Below are 11,346 nucleotides of genomic sequence, written 5' to 3' on the forward strand. Positions count from 1 at the left end.
GCCCGCGTCCTCTATTTCCGAGCTCAGGTAAGCGGCGCCTCTGGCTCGCTGAGAATACGAATGATGGTAATAAGCGAAGGCAGGGACTTGGTCTGGTTCTGAAGTTTTCCCAGGTTAGAGGCAGTCAGGCTGTGTGTTGACCCGGTGACCTCAGCTAGAGGTGGAGTGCATAGAGTCGTGTGGGCAGGTGTGAGGGGTCCTCAGGGTGGATGGCAGCTCAGTGCTTCCCCTCCATCCAGCCCCTGGGGGGCTTTGATTGTGAAGGCTTCTCCTCCAGCCCGCGGGGAGGCTTTCGTTATTGATGATCAGTTTTTGGTTGGAGGTTTCCTGAGGTCTTCGGCTCAGGTCATACAGGATTCACCAGCACAAGAAGGTTCTTAGAGGTGGATAACAAACAGAAACACATCTGGGATGGTGTGGCTCTCAGCTTGGGCTGAGGCACCTAGGAGTGGGATCCCCTGTGTGCCTGTAGCTGAGCCCAGCCAGGCTGCAGGTCTATTTCAGAGGTTGGCAGACTCTCAGAGGGTATAGGGAGATGCTGCTGCAGGGTGGAGAGCTGCTGCATGGTTTGGGTTTTGGAGAGTAAAGAAGCCCACTTCTTGGAAACAGCTGGGCTGGCTGCCTGCATCCCCTTGCCCTGTGCTACTTGGCCTCCACAGAGGAAGTGGGGGGCTGCAGGGAGTTTGTTTCTCAGGGCCAGGTTGTAGATGCCTGCTTGGCTTCTTATCAGTTGTTCACTTGTTCTGTTAACACAGATCTGGTGGCCTTCGTAGAATTATTGCTGGAGTTGTTTGTGCTTTCTGTTTGAAGTTAGTGGGAGTGGAAACCTGTTTCTTCCGGTTGACTTTCTAGGTAGCTGTGCTTGATGTTGATGTGGCAAAGGCAGGCTGGATTTCTTAACAAAGTGCACTCTGAAAATAGCTGTTGCACGAGCATGTCCCCACTTAAACAGATGAACAGTTGTCAAATAGATAATGACAATACTAGTCATTTATTATGTGGACTAATTCATATCTCATTACCTGCAATGGCTTTATTTGCTGCTTTTACAAAAGCAAAATGTATGTGCTCTTGGAGCAGTAGTATGGTACTTAATTGATCATATCCCATGCACTTCAGAAGAGTGACATTTAATTCATGGGACTCGTAGTAAAGTAGCTTACAGCTACTTGTTTACCTGACAGTGTCATAAATTAATGCTTGCTTCAGTTTATGGCAAAGTGTTTTTCACTTCAGATCTGCATGAACTTGCAGAGACATCTTTTTCAAAACATGGCTCATGGAAATGCACAGCTGCACACTGATATACTAGTGAGCCATTGCAATCAAAATAATTAACACAAATGTACTTTCTTAATCCCTGTATTCCTGCTCTCTTTCTCTCCTCCCTCCCATTATTCTGGACTCTTTCAGATAGGTTCATGTCAGTGTTTCACACGTGCCCCACAGAGTGTAAAAAGAATTTTCATACCATAAAAACTATTCTTGTTTTGCTTCCTTTATTTTAAAATTTACATAGTCTGGTGCAATTCTGCTTTTGGCAGTCTCTTTCCACTTTTGGGTTCCTATAAGTTTGGAGTAGTGCTGTTGGATGGAATCCTTTGAAAATGTGAAGTTCTGAATAGACTCAAAGATGTAGCTAGATGTAGACTTGACTGAAACCTTGCCTGCAAAATTTCTAATGCTAAAAAGAGATCCTTGCCACCACTGAAAAATAGACTAATAAGCGTACTTTTGGAGTGCGTAATTTGCAATAATAAGATATGATAATCCATATTTGTTCAATTTCTTATTGTGTAATAACACAGATGGGAGAGAAAATGCAGTAGATCTTGGAGAAGTTAAATCTTATAAAAAATGCCTTGCCAATTGTTTTATTTATATGGTGCACTATCTGCCTGCTTAGTTTTGAAAAATGTGCTGTCAAATTTAATTGCATTAATCTATCTGCTCTTAAGTTTAATTATCTAAATTCGCACTTTTTTAATAACAGAACTAAAGTACTGTGGTGTATTTGATTAAAAAATAATGAGAAGTTAATAGTAGAAGTAGTGCTTCACAAGATATGAATGGGTTGGTGGGCTAACCAAATGTGAATTAGCAAGATTTGACTTTGTAGATTCTTAGTGAGAATTTATATGATTAAATGTGACTTTATATATAATACTCTAAGAGGCTGAGTAAACTCTGACTCAATTTTACCATACACTTCTTTATTTTCATTTGCATAAAATCATTTGGGCCGGATCATGACACAATATGAGCTGAGACAATGATTGAGGTTTTGGTTTTTCCTTAGTTTTGTTTATGTTGTGGCTTGAGCATTTGGAATTTCACAAGACACAAAACTAAGGCTGACACCAGATTTTCATGAGTAAACATGTTTGTGGCCAAGAAATAACGTAGCACAATGTGAATGAGACAAGGAGCTGGTATATTTGCTTAAAAAAAGAAAAAGCTAGGAGTTGAATGCTACCAATATTCCAGCAATGACATTCTGAACTGTAAAAAGATAAAGACTTTTCTTTTTTGGAACATCTTGTGTGAAGTTCTGAACCGAGGGATTTAAACGCTAACAAAATATGTTGCTCCTGGTATTTATTTTTGATTACACTTTGTGAGACATTATTTGCTCATGATCAATGAGAACACAGTCAAAATTTAGTTAGATAGTCCATACAGCTGGAGACGATGGAGACTTGGGCACAGCACAAGGTGGGAGTGCCGAGTGTTTTACTTAACTTACTTTGTCACCTAGCAATGAATAGTCTTCAGAAGCTCTTTTACATTTTTCATTCTGATCTATTTCCTTACTGTACTTAGGTCGTAAAATGATATAAACTGGGTTTAATGCTGACTGAACCAGTGGGCACTGGAACAAGTTGGAAGCTGTCAAAGCTAGATTTGGAGGTCAGGTGTCAAGCTCTTATAGTTTAACCTGGAATTCTGAGCTTATTTATTTTTCTCCGTTTGAGAAAATAGTCTGTACAAATGTTAAGCATTCTGTTGCACCATTCACATTTAGATAAATGGGGATCTGGAAGACAGATTTTTATTACCATTTCGTACATCTGTGGTATTCTGACTTCTGCTGCAGTGTTTTTAAACAGTCTCCTTTCAGGCTTCGTCTAAAATCTGTTGGCAGTGACTAACAGCAAACCACTTGCTAGAGGTCACCAGCACTTTCTGGAAGCCTGGAAGAACCTTTTCTTGGTAGTTAAGAAAAATAATGAAGTGTAAACTGATATGATTAAACTGGAAGTTGGTTTAAGTTATGAAAACAAGGACAGTATAAATGGCTTACTTTAAGAAGAAAGTACAGAATGTGGTACTGTTGGAGGAAAAAAAAAAGGCAATATTTTACTTATTAGATTGGTTGGATTGTATTGTCTTTCCAAATCGAAGTGGACTTTTGTTATAAAATTGGCTCTTAATTCTGGAAATTCCTCTGGTCTCACCCACAGTATTGGAGTTTATTTTGACTGGTTTGACTGCCCTGATTGTCCTGAAAGGAGTTTAGAAGTGCAACTAAAATGGTTAGAGATCCTGGAAAATGTTGGTATCGCAGGGCATTGAATGATGAGATCTCATTTCAAGGTCAGACACAGTAGATATGTATACAAATACTAGCACTGTTAAAATAATGGATGTTCTCTGTGAAGAGGGTAATATATTTAGGATATTTAGCTTCTTTAACTTGTCATAAAGCTTTCTCCAATACTGTTGATGGTGTCTTGATGTTTCCAGGTTTGACATCTTTAGGTCTCTGTGCTGAAGGTCTCTGTTCAAGGGCTACCCTCCTGTTCCTTGTGAGCTAGCAAGCTGCTCTCTGTAGACCATTCCAGTATTTCATTTTGACACTTTGGAATTTCTCCTCAGAATGTATGCTTGAAAGTTTTTTGTTGTTGTTGCTTGTGCCCACAGCAATGGTTTTTTGGTGCTCAGTATTGCTGCTTACATTTATGGCAGCTCAGTAGCAGGCTTGCTGAGAGTATCTGTTCAGAATAGCAAACTAACTTCCATGGTTAAGTTGTGAAGACTTGAGTATTCTTTGAAAATGTTTAAGGACTTCCTGGTAGATTAGCTAGTTCCATGATCAGAGCTTTGCCTGGCACAAAATCTCTGGGGGCTTGTGTTTCATCAGGATGGGTTACACAGCTTCAAAATAGGATGCCGAAGCTATCAGTGTTTCCATTAAGCCTTCAGTCTTGTAACTGGAGGTGCGGAGATGTTGGTTTTCTTTCTCAAGCCTTCAGCAGATAAGTTATGATGTGAATAAGTGCCTCTGTGCTTGTTGCTACTGCTGCCCTGGCAGCATTGTGAGGCGTATTTAATTACTAATGGGTGATAGCTGGACATGTGCTATGTGCAGTTTTGTCATGATAGATGTTCGTGCCCTTATGACAAATGGTCTTCCATAATCTCTTCTTCAAAACCTAGTTTTCTTGCCTACTTTTCAGAAGATGTGCTTAAATGAATCCAGAAAGTGTTCTAATAGTTTCTCACCAGTAGTATTAAACTGATGAAAGTGAGTATAAAAAGTGATTTAGTGATGGGTTGTTAGAATTAGGGTAGTGTGGTTATGTTGCAGTTGGACTTGATGATCTTTAAGCTCTTTTCCAACCTGAGCAATTCTATGATTCTATCTGTAGTCAGTTATCTGTTATGGATCTCTCACTGCTGTCCAGTAGTGTGTGTGGAATGGAGAAGACTTAGATATCAACATCACGTTGAAGGCACTAATTCCCTCAGGTCTTTGATAATACCAATAGAGGAGGGTACATCTGGGGTAGTGAATCCTGGTTGGATGCCTTAACACAGGAGGCATATCAACAAACTGGATAGAGTCTATCAGATGACCACTGCGATAAGGAGGGGCTGTTGCATATCAGAAATGTGGAACTGGATTCTTTCAACCTAAAGAACAGACTGAGATGGAGTCTACTCACTGTTTCTGGCTATCTGAAGTGGGATTGTATAAATGGTGAAGCCAGGCTGTCCAGAAGTGCACAGCAAAACCAAGAGGCACACTCTATAAACTCCAGCAAGGAGAATTCCAGCTGCACGTCGTTTTACAGTTTTACACAATACAAGAGGTTAAATTGTAGAGCACTTTGCCTGAAGAGATTGAAAGGGGAGATGCCATAAAGCTTTACTTAAGCAAGGCTTCAAGCAGCCTGCCCTAAGTTAGAAGTTGGTCGTGCTTCAAACAAGGGACTGCCCCTTTCTATGTTACTGCCAACCCAGAACATTCTGTATTGACTGCCTTTTAACAGCTTATGGTGGTCATTGTGTGCTGCTGTTTTTTCCCTCTCCTTGTTCCATTTGTAGTTGAATCTCTCAGTTTCTGGATACTTGTGGAGCCTAAAGGGAGAGAGAGTTTTAGGTTGCACTTGTATGGTCGTTGAAGCTCGTGCTGCCTACCTGCTCCTTCATGCCTGTGCCTGTATTGGCTCTGATGCTTTTCTGACACTTGCAGGAAGTGGCTTCTGGGTGCTCATCCTTCAGGAAACTAGATCAGCAGGAAATCATCCCTGGTACTGGTTTAAAGAGAAGATTGAGAATCAGAAGCAGGATTTCATGGTGAAGAAGGTGAGGGCCCAAAGATGCTCTTTTAGCTCTACTTGAACAGCTAACGGGGCTGCACCAGCTGGGTTCTTAGTTGTTAGTGCTCAGTAGAGTTGTAATAGCAATAAACAGATTTTCTTTCGTATTCAGCTGTATCAGGCCACCCCAGGAAGACGTTACGGCCTCCAGGCCATTGTGTAACTCATCTCAACCGCTGTATTCAAAGCTGTGGCATCTGCTGATCTTCAGGGGAGCCTTTACTGACCTGTTCATTTCCCAATCTGCAGGGATAAGTGAGACAGCGAAAGGATCTCGTGGAAGCTGGCATTGGTTTGAACGAACGGGCAAACAGCTCTTGTGGAGCATTCAGTGAGTGGGTGGTGATAGAGAAGGCAATTTGCTCTGAATGTTGCTGACTGTGCAACAAACGTTTCTCTGCAGTGTGTTCATTTTGGATAAATTGCTGCCTGCTGTAGACTCAGGTTTACCTTTGTAGTCCTACCTTATGGTTTTAAGTCAGTTTGTTTTTTTAGGGAGGCTTAGGAAATTCAATCCCTGTCCATGTGAACAACTGATAAAACAAATCTGATTCATTCTGGATGTTCTGCATTCTGCAAAAGCTCCTGCTTTGTTCAGTGCTGTGTTAAAGGAAAATGATCACTGGTTTGATGTTATCCTTAATGGATAATATTCCCTCATCATGATTATTTGCAATATTGTGATTCTTAGCTGTAAATTGGTGCTTTGCTCGTATGTCGTGGGAAACAGAAGAAATTGATAGTGATAGGACAAGGGGGGAATACTTTTAAACTGAGACAGGGAGGTTTAGGTTAAATATTAGGAGGAAGTTTTTCAGTCAGAGGGAGGTGACACGCTGGAACAGGTTGCCCAAGGAGGTTGTGGATGCCCCATCCCTGGAGGCATTCAAGGCCAGGCTGGATGTGGCTCTGGGCAGCCTGGTCTGGTGGTTGGCAACCCTGCATACAGCAGGGGGGGTTGAGACGAGATGATCATTTTCTTTCAAGTTCTTTACTATGAGAGTGGTGAGGTGCTGGAACAGGCTGCCCAGAGAGGTTGTGGATGCCCCTTCTTGGAGATTATTCAAGGCCTGGTTGGATCGGGGCCCTGGGCAGCCTGGTCTAGTATTAAATGGTGGGTAGGTTGGTGGCCCTGCATGTGGCAGGGAGGTTGGAGATTCATGATCCTTGAGGGCCCTTCCAACCCTGGCCATTCTGTGATTCTGTGATCGTTGCGGTCCTTTTCAACCCAGGCCATTCTGTGATTCTATGATTCTATATGTTCTTATTAGACTGGCAGATACAATTAGAGACCTCAGAGCGGGTTTAGAGTGTGCAAACACTTCTGATGTAAAAGCAGAATACATGCCAAGATCAATTACTGAAAGCCTTAAGCTGTCTCTGAAAGAAAATGCTCAATATCTCAAGTGTAAGGTATATGGAAAGGGGGGAGAAAGGATGAAATGGCTTAAATAAAGTTTGTGCTATTGAACTCTGCCGAGGCACAGTCTTGATCTTTGGAATATCTTTCTCAGTCATCTAACTGGTAAGACTCAGGGGCGTTAAACTTACAGTTTAAAAGTATATTTGATTCAGTTACAGTAATTAATTGCTAAAAGTATCTTGCCGATATTTAAGATTTACTGAACTTTGTCCAATAAAGAGGTGTTTTGTAGTACAGTTTTATTGTCTTTTGATCTTCCTGAATTTGTAGCGTCTCAGCAAGTGCTTCATGCAGCAATACATTTCATGCCTGCAAAACAGTTTTTGGTAGCTGGTTTCTGTACTTCTGTTTGTTCTGTTGAAAAGGATGAGTTAGATATTGTACATACATTCCATAGGCTGCTGCTCTTGACATCTGTGTGTCATCTTACAAACTAGTATTGACAAGGAAGATGGCTGTGTATGTTGCCTGCTAAAGTAATGTTGATGTTGCATTGAGCGGTCTAAACATGGAATTCAGGATTATTGATTTTTATTCTAAAGGTAGGACTATTCTTTAACCTTTGAAAAGTCAAGTATCCAGTCTAAGCTAATGAGCTACGTGACTCCAAAAGATAATCTGTTCTTCTATCTTACATGCCTGTTGAATCAAGTAAACCTTCCTATGGGAAACATTTTTTCTCTTCATTTCTTAGAATGAAACTTGAGATGATAAATATAGCTAATTGCCAAAATTTTAGATGTTTGAAAATCCTGCCTAACTTAAATGTTCTTATTGCTTATCGAGCAGACTGTTTAAACTGTGGCTGTGCTCATATTTTTTTTTCAGATGGACCCTAGTAGAATTTCAAAGGAAGATGCACACTGTGTCAGAATGCTTTTCAGATCTCAAGAGAGTATAGACTTGCAAGACATGCCCTTTGAAAATCAAGAGGTGAAGTTAATGCCAGAATCATGCAGAAGGATGAAGCAGGCTCTCCAAAGAGCTGTGCAGAAGGTAAGTGGCAGATAATGTTTTCCTTTATTTCCTACTCTTGGTAAATCTAGCAGTGTCCAATTTCTGCATACAGAGGTAAGACTGCTTTGTTTGATTGATATTTGATGCTGTGTGTGAGATCCTAATGTATTTGCTTATGAACCTGCTGCTGGTTAACCAATTCAAATAGGTTTTAGTTTTGCTAGAGAAAGTCTTGAATACACATTGAGAAAACTAATCACAGTTGATTGACCATTCTGACTTTTGGGGGTGGGGTCTGTGTGGCAGTTGTTAAGAAGGGCAGTTCCACTTCTTTTTTCCCCCCAGCCTGATGTTCCTGACTCTTCCTAAGAGGATTCTCCAAGCCAAGAATATTTGCAAGCAAAATATTGTCTGGAAGATGGAAAGGACAGTATGTGTTCTCATTTGCTCCTGTTTCTTAAACTTTCTGTAGTGCAATAGTTTTGACTACTCAGAATGAAGGGTACCTCCTTTCCTTTTTTTGTTCACTTGCCCAATCATTGTGTACAGACATTCCCACAGTGATGAAAGAGCTGCTTTGGCATACTATGATAACTAGGCAGTTTCTGCCCAGCAGGGGAGAATGACAGTGTGTTTCCCAAACTCAAATAATAAAAGTAAATTTGCCTTAATGAAGAAACCTAGGAGAGCTGACACAGTCACCCCTTAGTGCAGTAAGGCTATTATAGGCTATTTAAGAAGCTGAAGTGCTATAATTCTTGGTTTTCCTGGTTTACCTGGTCTATTACTTCCACACATCTGCATATGACTGTCAGTTTTTTTCATAAAGGATACTCTATTAGATTTGAGCTGAACTCTTGTGTACTTTAAAGAGTGAATTGTACTTGAGTTAGTTATACACTGCTTTAATTGTGCTGATGTTTCCTTTTAATAGAGTAGCATGAGTGATAGATGTTTTTCAGAATAAAACTTTAAGGAAGATGGGTGCTTGCGACCTTCTTTAAAAACTCAGAAAAAATGGATTAGCTCAGTAGGACTTGTTCATTCTTTCAGCATTTTTTAGACTCAGACTCTACCCCTACTTTTATTTTCTGTGCACTGATGCTAGAGTGCTCTTTCAAGCAGTTCCCTTGGCAGTAAGGAGCTTGTTACTGTAAGTGAATGGGAAGCTCTGTGTTCTGGTCATTTGCTGCTGGTTACTCAACAAAAAAATTGACTTCAGTGGAGGCTGCATATCCTGCCTTCCAGCATAGAGGTTAAGTGCTGCAATGTCAGTGGCCAAGATAAGTAGTGAGTAGGATAATTTTTTTTTTGGTCAATGACCATTAGTTTGAGAACAATAAGGTTTCCTCTGCCAAAGTAATCGGACTGGAATTCTTGAATGCAACAGAATGTATTAAGTAGCTGGGTCAGTGTTCTGGATGCTTTGTCATCACACACTGATGACAGAAAAATAAAGATAGGCAAATGTTTGCCTGGGTTTGCATCTTCTCTATTTTTATTTCAGAAATGAAAGAAACGTTAAAGCAGAATTATCCTTGGTGGTGTTCTGTAAGCTATGCCTTTCACTGATTCTGCTATAGAGAAAGGCAGAGGTGTAGCTGAATGTTATCTCCAGTATGGCTAGTCCTTGGTGTGAGAATGTAGCCTACGTGACTGGAAAGATGTTTCCTATTTTCTCTATTTAGTTCACTTTCCTGAAAGAGAATCTATCCTGTGTTTTAAGAATAAGTATCCTTATTTGCATTGGCAGTATATTAGGTGACTGAAGTGAAGCACTTCAAAAATAGTTGTGATTTTTTTTTTTTAATTGTTTGACTTTTGCAATTCAAACTGTTCAGGAAATGAAAAGAGACAAATTTTTTTTTTTTGCTTAATTTTATAGTCTGGTTACAGCTTTTAGCTTACTACACTGATTCTCATCTGTTTTGTTTGTACACCTGTAGACGAATGTTTAAAGCAGAGATTCATGTTGCCAATACTCTTACCAAAAAAAAAACAGTGTAGTAGTGCTGCAAATCTAGATCTAGAACTATGTCTCCTGAAAAAAAGCTTATTCCAGAAAAAAAAGCTGTTTAGGGAGCAGCTTACTCAGTAGAAAACGCACATTCAATATTATTGCATATAAACTTTCAAGCAGACAAATAATATGCTTTCCTTGTCTTTGTTTGCTTTTTTTTTTTTGTATATAACCCTAAAAACCCTTTGGCAACCCAGATGCACTAACCACATTTCTTATGAAGTCTATTATGTGTCTGAAGTAGAAAGGACTACAAACATATCTTGGGTCAGTTCATGAGTGTCTTTTTTTGGCTATGTTCCCAGCTTTTAGCTTCTTGGGGAGTTCAGGCATAAACTAGTCCCCTCCATGGCAAAAAAAAAGCACTTTGTTGGTAGACCTCCAGGGCAGAACTCATAAAGACATATATATATTTTTAGCAGACGTTTTAAGTGCATGTGGTTAGAGACAAACTGAAGGTTTTATGGGTGACTGTTATAAGTTGACAAAATTTCAATTTCCATACTACAACCTTACATGCTTTTTTTTTTCTGCAGGCAGTAGAGTACTCATTTGAATAGACACTGCAGTGCTAATTTCCATCTTCTGAAGAATATTTACTTTCTATTTCACTTCCTTTCTGATTAACTTTCTTCTGCCGAGTTTCTGACAAGATACTACTTCTTGATATTAGCTGAACTTGAAACAGTGAGAAAAGAAAAAGAAACACCTACCTAGGGGAACCTTAGCCTTAGTCACAACTTCCTCAATTTGTGAATATATTAAGGGTCTCTTGTAGTTGGTCTCAAAAGGGTGCTTGTAGCTACTCAAAGTAGATCATGAGATATTGTATAATCAAAGAGGAACTAAAAACCATTCACAAGTGTTACTTGTTCTAATGTAGCCTGGTTCAACCTTGGACATAACTGGTGGGATAGAACCTGTGGCAGGGGGGTTGGAAATTCATGATCCTTGAGGTCCTTCCAACCCGGGCCATTCTTTTCTTGTTTTGAAGACCTGAGATGCTGGTTTGGTAATAGGTCTAATAGTTGCTTGAGGGTTAAAACCTGCATCCTGTTTTGCATAAGGAAAGAGCAGTTCCAGACACTTAAAGCATGGTTTTAGCTTTCAAAATTTGGAAGTTTTGCAGCTTCCTGATGACCTTACAATTTTTTTTGAAGTAAGGAATAAGTACTTTTTATTTGACAGACTGCTTGTGTGTTGTTTGAACAGTGATTGTATGAAAGAGGTTGGGATATGGGAAGCAGACCAGCAGAGTTGACACGGTGGGCAGTGAGCAAGTGACGCAAAGGTGTACAAGTGCAGATTATTGGAAGATGATGTGTGGTGTGATTTTTTTT

The 11,346-nt window shown here is 40.0% G+C and overlaps 1 pseudogene; it reads left to right on the top strand.

The window, feature by feature from the left end:
- Positions 1-53: 53 nt before the first annotated feature.
- Positions 54-11,332, top strand: LOC100547821 (annotated as a pseudogene).
- Positions 11,333-11,346: the final 14 nt, after the last annotated feature.

This window comes from Meleagris gallopavo, chromosome 1 (assembly GCF_000146605.3).
Source record: "Meleagris gallopavo isolate NT-WF06-2002-E0010 breed Aviagen turkey brand Nicholas breeding stock chromosome 1, Turkey_5.1, whole genome shotgun sequence".
Taxonomy (NCBI): Eukaryota; Metazoa; Chordata; class Aves; order Galliformes; family Phasianidae; genus Meleagris; species Meleagris gallopavo.